The 17,145-nt window shown below is 40.4% G+C and overlaps 1 protein-coding gene across 4 annotated transcripts in view; it reads left to right on the top strand.

Annotated features, from left to right (window-relative positions):
- The window catches only part of MAPK4 (mitogen-activated protein kinase 4), a 180,283-nt gene that overhangs the window by 111,567 nt on the left and 51,571 nt on the right, over nucleotides 1–17,145 (top strand). The gene's annotated exons all lie outside the window — the stretch shown is intronic.

Genomic DNA, 17,145 nt, shown 5'->3' with positions numbered 1-17,145 from the left:
TACTGTACTTTTCTAGAATTTCTATTTGGTTCTTTTTTATAAGTTTCCACTTGTGTGCTGAGATTCCCCATCTTCTCACTCATTGAGACCATATTTTTCTTTAAGTCCTTGAACATATTTATAATAACTGCTTTAAATTCTTTGCTAATTTGAACCTCTGGGACATCTCAGGATCTGTTTCCTATTTACTTTTTTTCTCTTGAATTTGGGTCACTTTTCCTGCTCCTCCACATTTCTAGTAATTTTTGGTTGTTGGTGGATATTACAGTTGATACTCTGAAAGAAACTTGTATGATATTGTCTTCCTTTAATGAGTGTTGAATTTTGTTCTGACAGGGAGTTAATTTACTGATGGTAAATTACAGAATCCTTGATCCTGTTAAGGCTTGGTTTTATGCAGGACTAGAGTAGATTTTACTCCAGAGCATGATCCTTACTCCTATGGTATGACCTTTCTGTTGTCTTGCTTGAATGCCTAGAATGTTAACAAAGCATTTCCCCTCTGACTGGACTGAAACTCCTATGTATCCAATGTTTCTGCAACCTCTACTATCCCTGTTCTGCTGTTAGTACCAAAGTAACTACTCTCTGTTAGACCTCACCCTGTGTATATGCAGACCAGCCCTCAGCATATTCAGACCAGCCCTCAGCCAGAGATCTGTGGGGGAACCCCCTACAAACTTCTGGGTCCCTACCCTATGAAGCTTCTTCTTCTCCAGTATCCTGCCCGACCGGCTCCAGTGCTTCTGCAGCCCAGGCTCTACCTCCTCAACTCAGTAGGACAAACATGTTCTGCTTCGTTCCACCTCCCTGTGCTATGGTTGGGAAATCTACCCAGGCAGAGTGCCAGGGTGAAGATGAAGCTCACCTTATGTGTCTGCTTCCCTTCTCTCAGGGATCCTGCACAGCCTATTGCCCAATGCCTGAAAACTGCTATGTATGTTTGTTTAGTTTTATAGTTGCTTTCAACAGGAGGGAAAATCCAGTACTTGTTACTCCATCATGATCAGAAATGGCCAGCGCTAACATTTAATGATGTAATGCTCTGTGTGGCTGAACATCTTTTAATGCTAGCTTATAAGCACCTTGGAGGAAGTGTTGATGACTTACTTATCTCTGCATCCCTGTAGCATGCTTAATGAATATTATTAAATGGAATTAAGTGGAGAGTCTGGGAGATAAGTGTTGAATAATGTGCTCCTCCTTCCTTTGTACCTAGGAGATGTGCTGGGAAGGAAACTCCTTTCAGATAGCATCTTCAGTCTTGGGAAGGATCCCAATTGCTCCAGTCCTGGCTCCAGTCTCTCTACTTGGGAACTCCAAGGTTGTAAATGTCTCAGGAACATGATACTGTCTTATACTATAGGCAGATATTCCTGTGTTTATACTGAAGAAGAAAGATTAGAAAATTGGATCAAACCCTTTTAAATTTTCTTCTGAAATGTGGTTTTTTTTCTTCATCTTTTACTTTGGTAGCCTAAGACAGCACTATAGAAATAGAAGGCTCGAGGGGAGTATCATATTGCTATGTTTATCTTTACTTTCATGGGTAGCTTCTAATTCAGTACCACAATTCTGGGAGCTGAGAGAGACCAATCCTTATCTCTAGCCTCATTTGCTGCCACTCCACTCATCTTGTGCCGTGATATCACTGACTTGTCACCATTCGCTGGAAAATGTCATACTTGGTGACAGCTCTAGTCCCACACACTGTTCCCTTTGCTCCCACATAAACTCCTACTTATCCCTTCAGACTCCACTCAAAAGCCCCACCTCTGTAAAGCTTCACCAGCTCCCCAGGGGAGAGTTAATCACACCTTCCTCTGGTTTTCCACAGCAGTCATCCCCACACTATTGTGATTATTTGTTTATGATCTAATATGTTTATGATTATGCCTCTTCCCCCAATAGATAGTAGGGCCCTTAGGAAAGAGTATGAATCTCATTCAGCTCTGTATTCCTAGCAACAAGCACAGTATCTGACATATATGTGCTCATTAAATGCTTACTGACTAAATGCCTTTCCACTGAATCAAGCATGATCCTCAAGAGCCTCCCAGGATAAAGTATAATTTCTCTTCTTCAGGGCAGTTTTCAAATATTTGAAGTCATCTACCACGTCCCTCTAAATCTCTGGAGCCTAGAACTCCTTTGTCTTTACACAATAATATTTAGGTACTGTTCTAAGTGCTTGACAGGTGTAGACCCATTTAGTCCTCATAACAACAACATAATATTAATAATAATGATAAGTGCCGCTGTTCCCATTTTACAGATGAATACACTGAGGCACAGAGAGTAACTTGTCCAAGGTCCCCCAGCTAATAAATGGCAGAGCTGGATTTCAAAGCCCAATAGAATAGCCACCTAATAGTGGCTTCAGGTCATGCTTTATCCACTGAGCATACTGCCTTGACTATTTAGATGACAGTGTTTCCAGAGGTCACACTATCCTGACTGTCCTTTCACTGACCTCCTCCTACTTATTAGACCCCAGGGGGAGGGTGACATCTCTGCTCCATAAATGACTCACTGCTCATGCTGCTGGTATTTTGAGGGGCAACCATGTCACACTATTGGCTCATATTGAGATCGTACCCAACTTACTTCCGTTAAGTTTTGTATTCCCTATTTTACATTCATATCATTGATTTTTAGCCCTACTACAAGACTTTACCCTTCTCCCTGATAAGTTTCATCTTCTTGGCTTCAGGCAAATATTCCAACCTGACAAGATCTTTTTGGATCTTTGTTCTATCACATAATCTTATCCCATACAGCTTCACAATTCACAAGCCTATCTTCTATGACTTCACCCAGTTTTATGATATCACCAGTTTTAAAATGTGTGAAGAGATTCGCTGAAAGGCTTCATCTTATGGCCACCAGACACCTCCCTCCAGGGTAACACTGACCCTAAGCCAGAATTCTTTGGGTTTAGTTGTCCAACCAGTTGTGAATTTACATAATTATATAGTGGTCTGACCCATGTTTCTTCATTGTCCGCAAAGATGTCCTATGAGATTTAGCTAAATGCCTCATTGAAATTCGGGGGCATTGTCTATAGAATCCACTCATTCTACCTCAGTACAATTTTAAACTCATCCCAAAGTAAAAAAATCCCAATTCAAGCTGCATGACCAGCTGTGATTCCTAGATACACAGAACTCAGATATTGGCAAACACTACCTCTTTACTTAGAGAAAACATGATACATGAAAATTTAAACTTAACAAATTTGTGTTGGAGGTTAGGGCATGGCTAAATAAACTATGTTCATCCACTAAATGGAAAGTTATACAGCCATTTTCAATGGTGAGTTTGAAGAGTTTACAATAACATAGAAACTGTTTATGTAATAATGATTAGGTTTAAAAAGCAAGATACAGAATTGGATAGATGGTATGATCATAAGTTTAAAACAAGGAGAAAAGAATGACATATAAAAAATAGACTAGAAGTTAAAACTCCAAAATGCTAATGATTGGACTACACATGGCTTTTTCTTCTTTTTACTTTTCTATAATTCCAGAAAAAGTACAGCATGAACATGCATAATTTTATCACAGTAACGTTTACAGGTAGGAAGTTGGGGAAGTTTGCTGGGTGGGAAGAGTAAGTTTACAAGATGTTTATTGCAAAAAGTGGTAAACTGAGATTATATGGTCCCTAAGAGAGCAGGGTCAAGCACAGCGGCATCTGGCCCGGGAGACTGTGCATGCTGACCCTCGACTGTATTCTGCCTTGAGGTGCCCACAGTGTTGCATGTGTAGATCTTACCTCCTCACCCAGAGTGGCAGCCCTGCCTTGGCCACTGTCTCCATGGGAACATGGGACAGGCTCTTCTGGGTGTGCCATGCCCCTGGGAAGCAGGACCACCCTCCTTATAGGTGGGGTGGGCATACACTGACTGCTACCATGGGACCCTGAGCCAGTTGTGTAGCCTGCCTCTGGCTGGCTCCATCCTCTCATGATAATAGATTCTACTTCACAGGGCTGTGTGAGGAGTAGAGGAGATAACGTGTGTGATGTGTGTGTCAGCCATCTGGGGAGCACTTGGTAAATATTAGCTCTTTTTTTTTTTTTGTACTATGATTATGAATCACCATCGGAGGGAGTTCTGATACCTGAAATTCAACCACTAATGATGCCGAAACCCAGCCTCTGTGCACTGGTGCCGAATCAAATCTCGGAGGCAGAGTTTTGGGTGAAGTAGAAAAGAATAGCTTTATTGCTTTGCCAGGCAAAGGGGGACACAGCAGGCTCATGTCCTCAAAACTGTGTGTCCCAACCTGGGGGGATTTGGTGAGTTCTATAGCAGTTGTTCAAGGGTGAGGTTGCTGATAAGGATCAGGGTATGTGCAGGGCCTGCATTCCTTTAATCTGGAATGAGCTTGATGAGCTTCTGTGGTTCTCGAGGTTATCAGACTATATAACCTTCTCTCTGGAATGAAGAATGCTTCATCAAGTGGTTAACATCTTCCATTTGTTGGAAGTTTTAGTTCTGCAGAAGAGCTCAAAGATATTGTTATGTGTATCCCTTGAGGCAGAACCAGGACCCTGCCCCAAGGCTGCACTATTGTTTCTTGACTGCTCCTCTCTCATCTCTGCATCCCCTCCCTTCCCTGATTAGCAACCATTTGAACCTGCCCTTTGGAACTCAGGGAAAGTCACAGAGGCTGAAGTCTATTCCCTACAAACAAGAAATCGGGTACACAGGCTTCTGTGCCCAGGAGCCCCTCAGGGTCCTGATCAATTTCACTAACAGTAAATTTTATTGAGGCAGTTGACCATGTTTTAGTTTCTCTTCTAAGATACAAACTGAAGGAATGAAGAAGAGGGGGAACAAGTTAGAAATCCTTTATTTGAATGAACTTATCAAAATGGATGGATTAGGAAGCAGCGTGCTGGGGGAAGTGTGTTTAACCCAAAAGGGGATCAGAATAGGGAGCCTCCTGTCTTAATTTTGACACTTTGGCAATTTAGCCAAAGACTGATTCTAGTACTGAGGTTATACACTAAGAGTGATATTCAAAATACTTAATAATTTCTAAGGTTTGGGACCAACCAATCAGAATAGACATCGGTGATGACCCATCAGGATGGATCCTGGCTACCCCTGCACACGTCACCCGACAAAGCCTGGAGAGCAGGGCCTGGCCTCTCCAGAGGTGCTCATTTAGGTGTCCGCCAGTGACTCCACATCCAGACAGGCAGAGCAGCAACCGAGAGCCAGGCCCTTGTCCCAGAGCTGCCCCACACTCTTATTCCTGCTTCCTTCTCTCTCGTCCATGATACCATGTTTGCCCTCTGCTCTCCAACACACACCTGGCAGCAGGAAAAGTGAAGCCATTCCTTAGTCTCCCTTCTGGGCCGTGCTGGCCCCTCCTGTGTCCCCAGATGACCTGGACAGCAGGTTTCTAGGATGTTGGGGCCTCTAGAGTACGGCCATGAAGATTTTATTGTTGCACCTTCTACATGGAACTACTACCATCTGCAGAAACCATGCATCCTCCTGATGGTGAGCTCAGTTAAGCAGTTGTGATCTGCAGGACTCATCTTCTTAGGGATGAATTTTTCCCCTTTTAAACCCCTACCCCATTTATTCTGGAGTTGGAGTCACAGTTCCCTGTGTAGGAGAGCAAACCCAGGAGCACAGAATGACCAGCCTGGTCTGGCTTCACAGGCCTGAGGAATCACCATGGAGGAAAGAGGTTGTCCGTAGATCACATGATGAATGCAGAGGAGTCTGAAGCTGGGAGGACTGAGTTTGTAAGTCTGGTTGTCTTTGGCTTTTTGTGTGAGCTCTGTTCTGTGCTTACCAGCTGCCCTCAACCCTGACCCCCAACCAATTCGCTTATGCTGGGTGGGTGAGACGCTAATGAGAGTGCGTGAATAGCCAATGGCTACTCTAGTTGGGGGACCAATATCATGATATCGACCCTGAAAATTTTCCTGCAATTCACAATAGTGCACCTTGGGAGTACTTTCCCATCCATGATAACTCTGGATCCTCACACCAACCCTCTGAAGGAGGCAGGTCACATTAATTATTGTTCTCACTTGACAGCTGAGGACTAGGGAGCCCCCAGGGTTGAGAGGCTAATCTAAGACCCACTGCTAATAAGCAGCAGAGCTGGACCAGACCTGCCTCCAAGGACCAGGAGCAGCTGATGCAACTGGGCTCAGCTTCAGAACTTGAGAACTCCCCTGCTACCTTCCGTGATGAGATGAGGGAAGAGTCACGAAACGGGGCACTTGCTTCTGCTTTCTCATGAGGACATGTGGAGAGCAGAGCAGTTCTGTGACCTGCCCTGTGCCTCACAGTGGGCAGAGATGGAGCCAGGACAGGAAATGATGATCCCTGTGTCCTTGGCCCTCCCTTCTTCTCCCTGTGGGTTCCCACCTTCCCACGTCCCTGCTGCTGTTTCCCAGCACTCCCACAACCCTCTCCCTCCATCTCTCCCCACTGGAAACTTACTGAAGCCCAGGACCTGCTTCTTTGGAACACAGGCTCCCACTAAGGGACCCAGAGCTCGCTGCCCCAGCATTCAGCCAGCTGGAAAAGGGCTACCAGCTAGGGTATCCCTTTCAGTAGAACACTGGTTTATATTTGCCTTTAAACTCTTTTTTTAAACAATTTTATTGAGATATTCTCAATATGCCATACAATTCACCCATTTAAAATGTACAATCCAATGGCTTTTAGTATAGTCACAGAGTCATGCATCTATCCCCAGAATCAATTTTAAAACATCCTCATTACCCCAGAAAGAAACCTCACCCACGTGATTCATTATCCCCCAAAGTCTCCATCCCCCCAATCCTAGGCAACCAAGAAATCTACTTTCTTTCTTTATAGATTTGCCTGTTCTGGACATTTCATATAAATAGAATTGTACAATATGTGATCCTTTGTGACTGGCTTCTTTTACTTAGTGTTTTCAAGGTCCATCCACTTGGTGGAAGGTTTTAGTACCTCGTTTCTTTTTACTGCCAAATTACATTCCATTGTATGGACATACAACATTTTGCTTACCTATTCCTCAGCTGACGGATATTTGGGTTTCCACTTTGGGGCTATCAGGAATAATACTGCTATGAACATTCATGCACAAGTTTTTGTGTTTACAGAGGTTTTCGTTTCTCTTGGATGTAGACATAGGAGTGGAATTACTGGGTCATATGATATTGTTTGAGGAAATACCAGGATGTTTTCCAAAATGGCAGTACTATTTTACATTCTCAACAGCAATGTATGAGGGTTCAATTTCTCCAAATTTTCACTCACCCTTGGGATTTTCTGTTTGTTTTTATCCTAGCTATCCTAATGGGTGTGAAGTGGCATGTCACTGTGGTTTTGATTTCCATTTCCCTGATGGCTAATGATGTTGAACATCTTTTCATGTGTTTATTGGCCATTTGTACAACTTCTTTGGGGGACTGTCTATTCATATCCTTTGCCCATTTTTAATTGGTTTTTTAAAATAGAATTGTATAAGTTCTTTATATATTCTAGATACAAGTCCCTTATCAGATAAATGATTTGCAAAAAATGTTCTTCCATTCTTTGGGCTATCTTTTTACTTTCTTGGTGTTACCCTTTGAAGCACAAATGTGTTTCATTTTGATGATATCCAGTTTATATATTTTTTCTTTTCTTGCTATTGCCTTTGGTGTCAAAACTAAGAAACCATTCCCTAATCCAAGGTCATGAAGATTTAACCCATGATTCCTTAAAATTTTATAGTTTTAGCTCTTACATTTGGGTCTTTGATGCATTTTGAGTTAATTTTTGTATAAGGTATGAGATAGAGGTCCAACTTCTTTCATATGTCTCTCCTTATGTCAGTACTACACTATCTTGATTACTGAAGTTTTGTATAAGTTTTGAAATCAGGAGTGTGAGTCTGACAACATTGTTCTTTTTCAAGGTTGTGTTTGCTATTCAGGTCACAAAAAGGATATAGTCTATAATATGGATGAATCTTGAAACCATTATGCTAAGTGAAAAGCAGCCAGTCACAAAAGGCCACATATTATATAATTCCCTTATATGAAATGTACAGAATAAGCAAATTCATAGAGACAGAAAATAAATTTGGTGCCAGGGGCTAGATGTTGGGAAAAAATAGAGTGTGACTTCCAATAAGTATGAGGTTTTATGTTTGGGTGATAAAAATGTTCTTGCATTAGATAGTAATGATGATTGGCAAGGTTGTACAATATACTAAAAACCATTGGATTCTTAAATAGCGAATTTTATGATATGTGAATTATATCTCAAAAAAATAATAAACAGATAATTTGAACATCACTATATTTCTTAAAGAAATTAAATGTGTAGTTAAAAACCTTCCCACAAAGAAAACTCCGGGCCCAAATAGCTTCATAGGTGAATTCTACCAAATATTTAAGTACCAATTCTATAAACTCTCAAAAAACTGAAGAGAAGGGACTACTTCCCAATTTATTCTAAGCATTACTGTGAAGCAAAACCTGACAAAAAAAATTACAAGAAATGAAATATCGCCCATTAACATAGATGCAAAATTTCTAAACAAAACTTTAGCAAATTGAATTTAGCAATATATAAAAAGGAAAATGCACATCAGTCAAGTATGTCTTCTCTCAGGAATGCAAGTTTGGCTTAATATTTGAAAGTCAATGTTATAACCATTTGGGGAAATGATTTGGCAGTGTCTTTAAAAGCTAAACTTACATCTACCATATGATTCAGACATTCCACTTCTATATATTTACCCAAGAGCAATGAAAGCATATGTCCATACAAAGCCTTGTGTGTAAATGTTCATAGCAGCTTTCTTTTCATAGAGAAAAACTAGAAGCTACCCAGATGTTCATCAACATCCATGTGAACAAACTGTGGTATATCCATACAATGGAATTACTACTCAGCAACAACAGGCAATGAACCATTCACAAAAGTTTGGATGGATCGCAAAATAATTATGCTGAGCAGAAGAAGCCAGACCAAAATGAATGAATGAAGCAAATACTATAAGACTCCATTTATACAGAAGTCTAGAAAAGGTAAGCTAATCTATAGTGACAGAAAACAGATTAATGGTTGCCTAGGGAATGGAGAGAGATTATAAAGGGACATCAGGAAACTTTTGTGGGTGATGCATATGTTCATTATTTTGATTGGTGATGGTTTCACAGATATAAGTACATAAACTTATCAAAACTGTACACTTTAAATATGTACAGCTTGTTGTATTTCATTTATACCTCAAAGCTGTTTTAAAGTGAAAAATCTTGGGACATCGGCCTAGATGGTGGAATAAAGACCCTGAGCTCACCTCCTCTCACAGACACACCAAAATCACAACTATCTGCAGAACAACCATCGATGAAAAAGACCAGAACCTACCAGAAAAGATCTTCTACAACTAAAGACATAAAGAAGAATCACAACAAGAAGGGTAGGAGGGGCAGACTCCCAATAAAGTGTCATACCCTGGGGTGGGCAACACACAAAATGGAGAATAATTACAATTGCAGAAGTTCTCCCAGAGTAGTGAGAGTTCTGAGCCCCATATTGGGCTCCCCAGCCCAGGGGTCCTGCACCAGGAAGACGAGCCCCCAGAGCATTTGGCTTTGAAGGGCAGCAAGGCTTAATTTGGGGAGTCCTAGAGGGCTGGGGGAAATAGAGTCTTCACTCTTAAAAGGGTGCACACAAAATCTCACACTCTGGGACCCAGAGCAGAAGCAGTAATTTTGACAGGTGCCTGGGTCAGACCAACCTGCTGATCTTGGAGAGTCTCCTGGAGCAGCAGGAGGCAGCTACAGCTCACCCTGGGGACATAGAAACTGGTCGCATCCATTTGGGGGAGCTCCTTCTACCACGTGGATACTGGTGCTGGCAAGAGCCATTGTGGAATCCTTCTTCTAGCTTGTTAGCCCCAGGACCCAGCCTCCTCTGGGCCAACAGCCCATAGGCTCCAGTGCTGGGATGCCTCAGGCCAAGCAACTAACTGGGCAGGGACACAGCCCCACCCATCAGCAGACAGCCTGCCTTAGACCCCCACCCCCACCCCAAGCCCACAGCTGCCTCTGGACACAACCCTGCCCACCAGAGGGCGCAGGACCCAGCTCCACCACCAGTGGGCAGGCACCAGCCCCAGAATCCCCTGGACCCTGGCCCTGCCCTCCAGAGAACCTGCTCTAGACTCTGGACCAGCCTCACCCACCAGGGGGCAGACACAAGACACAAGAAAACTACAATCCCACAGCTTAAGTACCCAACCCACCCACAAGCAAGCCAAATTCTGACCTGGGACTGGCTGGACCCTGGCCCTGCAGACTTGATGCAGGTCAATACAAGCTTCAGGATACCTCAGGCCCTGTACCCAACTGTGTCTGGAACCAGCTCCACCCACCTGTGATCTGACACAAGCTCTGGGACCCCTGGGCCCTGCAATCAGACTGCAGGACCCAGCTCTGCCTGCCAGTAGGCTGGCACTAAGCCCAGGACATGGCTTCACCTACCAGTAGACGGACAACAGCCCCAGAGTACTCTGGACCCTGACTCTGCCCACCAGTGAGCCAGCACTAGCGCCACCCCCCCACAGGGTTCCACAATCTGCCACCTCATGACCGGGTCTGCCAACCAGCAGCTGGCAGCCTCTGCACAAGGCAGGGCCTGGCAACCAACTGGACCAGGGACAACCAAGCCTACCACACGACTCACATAGTCAGCCTGCCATAACAGAAGGACCCACGCAGCCTTCATAGGGTAACCAGAGGTGACCGCACTGCTGGGATGCACAGGATATCTCCTATAAAGGCCACTTCTCCAAGGTCAGGAAAGGTAACCACCTACTGGATACATAAAAACAAACAAACAAACAAACCAAAACAGCAACCTAGGCAAAATGAGGCAACAGAAGAACATGTTCCAGATTAAGGAACAAGATAAAAAAGCCCAGAAGAATAAGTGAAGTAGAGATACACAGTCTACCCAAGAAGGAGTTCAGAGTAGTGATCATAAAGATGATCAAAGAACTTGGGAGAAGAATGGATGCACAGAGCAAGAACTTAGAAGTTTTTTTTTTTTTTTTTTACAAAGACTTAGAAAATATAAAGAACAGGTAAAGAATATAATAACTGAAATGAAAAATGCACTAGAAGGAATCAATAGTAGACTAAATGATACAGAAGAATGGATCAGTGAGCTGGAAGACAGACTAGTGGAAATCACTGATGCTGAACAGAAAAAAAGAATGAAAAGAAATGAGGACAGTTTAAGAGACCTCTGGGACAACATCAAGTGCACTAATATTCATGTAATAGGGGTCCCAGAAGGAGTAGAGAGAGAGAGAAAGGAGCTGAGAACATATTTGAAGACATGATAGCTGAAAACTTCCCTAACCTGGGAAAGAAACAGACATCCATTCAGAAAGGGCAGAGAGTCCCAAACAGAATTAACCCAAAGAGAAACACGAGACCCATTGTAATTAAAATGGCAAAAATGAAAGATAAAGAGAATATTAAAAGCAATGAGGGAAAAGCAACAAATAACATACAAGAGAACTCCCATAAGGCTATCAGCTGACTTTTCTGCAGAAATTCTGCAGGCCAGAAGGGAGTGTCGTGATATATTTAAAGTAATGAAAGGGGAAAGCCTACAACCAAGAATACTCTACCCAGCAAGGCTCTCATTCAGATTTGGTGAAGGGATCAAAAGCTTTACAGAAAAGCAAATGCTAAAAGAGTTCAACATCAAACCAGCTTTACAAGAAATGTTAAAAGACCTTCTCTAAGAGGGAAAAGAAAAGGCCACAACTAGAAACATGAAAAAATATGAAAGGAAAAATCTCATTGTTAAAGGCAAACATACATTAATGATAGAAGATCAACCACTTATAAAGCTAGTAGGCAGGTGAAAAGACAAAAGTAGTAAAATCATCTATATCCACAATAAGCAGTTAAGGGATACACAAAACAATTAGATGTAAAATATGATATCAAAAACAGTAATCATGACGGGAGGAGAGTACAAATGCAGGGTTGTTAAAATGCATTTGAAATTAAGAGATCAGCAACTTAAAACTATTACATATGTATAGAGATCGCTATATATAAACCTCACGGTAACCACAAACCAAAATCTATAGTAGCTTTACACACAAAAAAAGACAAAGGAATCCAAACATAACACTTAAGATAGTCATCAAATCACAAGAGAACAAAAGAAGGAACAAAAAAGACATACAAAAACAATCCCAAAACAATTAACAAAATGGCAATAAGTGCATACATATCAGTCATTACCTTAAATGTAAATGGACTAAATTCTCCATTCAAAAGACATAGAGCGGCTGAATGGATACAAAAACAAGACCTGTATATATGCTGCCTATAAGAGATTCACTTCAGATCTAAAGACACAGACTGAAAGTGAGGGGATGGAAAAAGGTATTCCATGCAAATGGAAATCAAAAGAAAGCTGGGTAGCAATACTTATATCAGATAAAATACAGTAAGTCCCCTACATACGGACCTTCAAGTTGTGAACTTTCAAAGATACGAACATGCCCCTGTATGCCAGCTGTTGCACAGTACTACTGTACATTTCAAGGTACTGTACTGTAGATTAAAAATGTTTTCTTTTTTGTGTGTGTTTGTTTTTTATGTATTATTTGTGTAAAAAGTATTATAAACCTATTACAGTACAGTACTATATAGCCTATTTCACAATAGTTGGCTACCTAGGATAAATTTGCTGGACTTACAAATAAATTGGACTTATGAACATGCACTCAGAATGGAACTCATTCATATGTAGGGGACTTGCTGTAGACTTTAAAATAAAGACTGTTACAGGAGACGAAGAAGAACATTACATAATGATCAAGGGATCAATCCAAGAAGATATAACAATTGTAAATATATATGAATCCAACATAAGACCACCTAAACACATGAAGCAAATATTAACAGACATAAAGGGAAAATTGACAGTAACACAATAAAAGTAGGGGACTTTAACACCCCACTTACATCAATGGATAGATCATCCAGACAGAAAATCAATACAGAAACACTGGACTTAAATGACACATTAGACCAGATAGACTTAATTGATATTTTTAGAACACTCCATCCAAAAGCAGCAGAATACACATTCTTTTCAAGTGTACATGGAACATTCTCCAGGATAGATCACATGCTAGGCCACAAAATAAGCCTCGGTAAATTTAAGAAAATTGAAATTATATCTAGCATCTTTTCTGACCACAATACTATGAGAGTAGAAATAAACTACAGGAAAAAAACTGTAAAAAATTCCCACAAACACATGGAGGCTAAACAATATGCTACTAAACAACCAATGAATCACTGAAGAAATCAAGGAGGATCAAAAAATACCTGGAGACAAATGAAAACAAAAACATAATGATCCAAAATCTGTGGGACACAGCAAAAGCAGTTCTAAACAGGAAGTTTATAGCAACACAAGCTTACCTCAGGAAATGAGAAAAACCTTAACCTAACCCTACACCTAAAGGAACTAGGAAAAGAAGAATAAACTAAACCCAAAGTTAGTAGAAGGAAAGAAATCATAAAGATCAGAGCAGAAATAAATGAAACAAAGTCTACAAAATAATAGGAAAGATCAATGAAACTAAGAGCTGGTTCTTCAAAAAGATAAACAAAATTGATAAACCTTTTGCCAGACTCATCAAGAAAAAAAGGACCCAAATCAATAAAATCAGAAATGTAAAAGGAGAAGTTATAATCAACACCACAGAAATACAAAAGATCATAAGAGACTACTACAAACAACTGTGTGCCCAAAAAATGGATGACCTAGAAGAAATGGACAAATTCTTAGAAATATACAATCTCCCAAGACTGAAGCAGGAAGAAATAGAAAATATGAACAGACCAATTGCCAGTAATGAAACTGAATCGGTGGAAAAAAAAAAAAAAATCCCAGGAAACAAAAGTCTAGGACCAGATGGCTTCACAGGTGAATTCTACCAAACATTTAGAGAAAAATTAACACCTATCCTTCTCAAACTATTCCAAAAATTTTCAGTGGGAGGAATGCTTCCAAACTCATTCTACAAGGCCTGCATCATCCTGATACCAAAATCAGACAAAGATACCACACACACAAAAAAGAACATTATAGGCCAATATCACTGATAAACATAGATGCAAAAATCCTCAACAAAATATTAGCAAACCAAATCCAACAATACATAAAAAGGATCATACACCATGATCAAGTGGGATTTATCTCAGGGGTGCAAGGATTTTTCAATATCTGCAAATCAATCAATGTGATATACCACATTAACAAATTGAAGAGTAAAAACCATATGATCATCTCAATAGATGTAGAAGAAGCTTTTGATAAAATTCAACATCCATTTATGATAAAAACTGTCCAGAAAGTGGGTATAGAGGGAACCTACCTCAACATAATAAAGGCCATATATAAAAAACCCGCAGCTGACATCATACTCAATAGTGAAAAGCCTAAGTTCAGGAACAAGACAAGGATGCCCACTTTCACCACTTTTATTCAACATAGCACTGGAAGTCCTAGCCACAGCAATCAAACAAGAAAAAGAAATAAAAGGAATCCAAATTGAAATGGAAGAAGTAAAACTGTCCCTGTTTGCAGATGACACGATACTATACATAGAAAATCCTAAAGATGCCACCAGAAAACTACTAGAGCTCATCAATGAATTCAATCAAGTTGCAGAATACAAAATTAATATACAGAAATCTGTTGCATTTCTATATACTAACAACAAACTATCAGAAGGAGAACTTAAGCAAACAATCCCATTTACCATCGCATCAATAAGAATAAAATACCTAGGAATAAACCTACCTAGGGAGGTAAAAGACCTGTACTCAGAAAGCTGTAAGACAATGATGAAAGAAATTGAAGATAACACAAACAGATGGAAAGATATACCACATTCTTGGACTGGAAGAATCAATATTGTTAAAATGACCATACTACCCAAACCAATCTACAGATTCAGTACAATCCCTATCAAAATACCAATGGCATTTTCCACAGAAATAGGACAAATAATTTTAAAATTTGTATGGAAACACAAAAGCCCATGAATAGCAAAAGCAATCTTGAGAAAGAAGAACATAGCTGGAGGTATCATGCGCCCTAGCTTCAGACTATACTACAAAGCTACAGTGGTCAAAACATTATGGTATTGGCACAAAAACAGACACATAGATCAATGGAACAGAATAGAGAGCCCAGAAATAGACCCACACGCTTATGGTCAATTAATCTATGACAAAGGAGGCAAGAATATACAATGGAGAAGAGACAGTCTCTCCAAGAAGCAGTACCAGGAAAACTGGACAGCTACATGCAAAAGAATGAAATTAGAACATTTTCTAATACCATATACAGAAATACACTCAAAATTATTAAAAACCTGAATGTAAGACCAGAAACTATAAAACTCCTAGAAGAAAACATAGCAAAACACACTTTGACATAAATGTAGCCATATTTTTTTGGATCTGTCTCCTAAGGCAAAGGAAACAGAAGCAAAAATAAACAAATGGGACCTAATTAAACCTAAAAGTTTTTGCACAGCAAAGGAAAACACTGTGAAAAGACAAAATGAAAAGACAACCTACTGAATGGGAGAAAATATTTGCAAATGATATGACCAATAAGGGGTTAAATCCAAAATATATAAACAGCTCATGCAACTCAACATTAAAAAAAAAATAATTTAAAAATGGGCAGAAGACCTGAATAGACATTTTTCCAGAGAAGACATACAAATGGCTGACAGGCACATGAAAAGGTGCTCAACATCATTAATCATCAGAGAAATGCAAATTAAGACCACAATGAGATATCACCTCACACCTGTCAGAATGGCTATTATCAAAAAGAACACAAATGAAAAATGTTGGCAAAGATGTGGAGAAAAGGGAATCCAATACACAGTTGGTAGGAATGTAAATTGGTGCAGTCACTGTGGAAAACGGTATGGAAGCTTCTCAAAAAAACTAAAGATAGAACTACTGTATGACCCAGCAATCCCACTCCTGGGTATATATCTGGAAAAAATGAAAACACTAATTCAAAAAGATACATGCACGCTACTGTTCATAGCAGCATTATTTACAATAGCCAAGATATGGAAGCAACCTAAGTGTCCATCAACAGATGAATGGATAATGAAGATGTGGTATAACACTAGAATACTACTCAGCCGTAAAAAAGAATGAAATTTTGCCATTTGCAACAATATGAATAGATTTGGAGCGTATTATGCTAAGTGATATAGGTCAGACAGAGAAAGACAAAAACTGTATGATACCACTTACATGTGGAATCTAAAAAATAAAACAAACTAGTGAATGTAACAAAAAAGAAACAGATTCACCGATATAGAGAACAAACTAGGGGTTACCAGTAGGGGAAGGGGAAGGGGCAAGATAGAGGTAGGGTATTAAGGAGGTACAAATTACTATGTATAAAACAAACTACAAGGATATATTATACAGCATAGGGAATATAGCCAATATTTTATAATAACTATAAATGGAGTACAATCTTTAAAAATTGTTACCATGTTGCACACCTGTAACTTATATAATATTGTATATTAACTATACCTCAATAAAAAGACCCCAAAATTAAAAATATTCAATCAACAAACATTTGAATGATAACCATGGTCAAGGTGCTGGGGATACAAAACTGAAACACAAGACTGTCGACAAGGTTCCTGCCTTCATGGAGTTTATATTTAAGTGCGAAGCTTATGCAGACTAGATGTTTTAACAGTCCCAGAGTTCACCCACACAACCCTTTCAGCCCCAGATGGAGAAGTTCCCTCCCTTCCAGAAGTGCAGAAGAGTGGGCAGCACAGCTAGACGCAGGGCTGCATGGAGCTGGGGCTCAGCCCCAGAAGAACCATGGTTGGATTTTCTCCTTTCTCTCTGGGGGTCCCCCTTTAGGCATCTGACTCACCATCCGCCCTGCCACCCTGACCAGCAGGAAGGGGGTCAGGCATAGTGGTCGCTCTTGTCTGAGAGCAGAGCAGACAGCAGCCCACATGTGCAGATGGAAGGTGCCACGTGAAGAGGGAAGTCGGGTCA

Source organism: Balaenoptera borealis (genome assembly GCF_965194805.1).
Source record: "Balaenoptera borealis genome assembly, chromosome: 14".
In the NCBI taxonomy this organism is placed as follows: Eukaryota; Metazoa; Chordata; class Mammalia; order Artiodactyla; family Balaenopteridae; genus Balaenoptera; species Balaenoptera borealis.
This window is presented reverse-complemented; position numbering and strand designations above follow the sequence as displayed.